At 44.0% G+C, this 1,463-nt stretch overlaps 1 pseudogene; it reads right to left on the reverse strand.

Moving 5' to 3' along the window:
• Positions 1-319: 319 nt before the first annotated feature.
• Positions 320-1,173, reverse strand: LOC110287438 (annotated as a pseudogene).
• Positions 1,174-1,463: the final 290 nt, after the last annotated feature.

Below are 1,463 nucleotides of genomic sequence, written 5' to 3' on the forward strand. Positions count from 1 at the left end.
AATAAAAAAATAAATAAAAAAAAATAAAAAAGAAAGAAAATAGGCAAATTCCTGGAGCTCATTAGTCAGCCTAAATAACCTAACTACTAAGTTCCAAGAATAATGTAGACACACTTGAGGAATGATGACACCCATGGTATCCTTTGTCTATACATACATACATACAACACATATGTACCCAGACAAATATATAGGCAGACAAGCGTTTTTACTTATGGGAAAACAACATTATTCATTGTTAGGATGTTTGGGTTTTTGTTGTTGTTGTTGTTGTTGTTGTTGTTTTGAACGTATGAAGCTGTTTAATTAGGTTAACAATTTAGAAGACCAGTTTGTGAGGATACATCCCGTTTGTCAGGGAAAACTGAGATCGCAGGTATCCCTGGAGCTGAGGAACAGCTTTAATCTTTGGCAGAATCTGCAAGTCCACGGCTTTCTGATCAGCCTCTCGCTGCTCTGTAACCTCGTATTTCTCCTTCTCCGAGTCGAAGATCTCGCCCTCCTGATGTCTGGGCTTGCACAGCTGCTTCTTCTTGAAGTAAGTGTCAGTCAGGTGTTTGGGGATTTTAACATTGCTGATACCAACTTTTGTAGAGGTGGCAATGACAAACTTCTGGTGTGTTCTGCTCAGAGGAACTCTGTTGTTGACAAGAGGTCCAGTTACAAGAAGCAAGCCACTGTCCAGCTGCTTCAGGAAAACCACCCTCTTGCCCCTGTGGCACCCAGTGAGGATGATCAAGACAGTTCCGGGAGTGAGACTGGAGCATAGCCTTCTCGTGTGCTGGCTGAAGGGCTTCTCGCCATGGCTCAGCAGCTTCCGAGGCACGTCTTCGGTGGGATAATACCTAGACATTTTTTGAAGCTTCACCAGCCGGGTGCCACTGTTCTTGTCCCCACCAACTGTTTTGGTGACAGTAGCAAGGACCTTCTCCTTTTTCTTCTTCTTCTCCACCTTGGTCTTGGCAGCCAAGTATTTCCATTTGTAACTGCCAATTCCTCTCACCAGGACAGGGTTTCGGCTGCAATGGGGCTTCGCCTTCTTGGGCTTTTTAACCTTAGGGCGAACCTTTTTGGCTGCTTGGCAGCCCGGGGACTGGAGGCAGCAGCATCACCGCCCACCTTCTTGGCCGCAGGTTTCTTCTCCTTTGTATCAGGCGCCTTTTCACCCACCATCTTGCAAGANGGGAAAGAGCAGGATGTTTTAATACAGTCATAACACCAGTAATCAATTTCAGTAGAACTATGACATATTTTTTTTCTCGAAAGAGACCATATAATACTGTGTCCTATTTTTTAAAATGAAAAAAAAAAATTGCTGGGTCCAGAGCTTAGCAGAATTGTTATCAAACCAAACACCGAGACTTCATCCGCAACACATGGAGAGATGCAAATTCCCATAGTCAAACATTAGGAAGAGTTCAGAGAGTACTGCAGAGGAAAAGAAGGAAGGATCAGAGGAAACG

Source organism: Mus caroli, chromosome X (assembly GCF_900094665.2).
Source record: "Mus caroli chromosome X, CAROLI_EIJ_v1.1, whole genome shotgun sequence".
NCBI classification, from domain to species: Eukaryota; Metazoa; Chordata; class Mammalia; order Rodentia; family Muridae; genus Mus; species Mus caroli.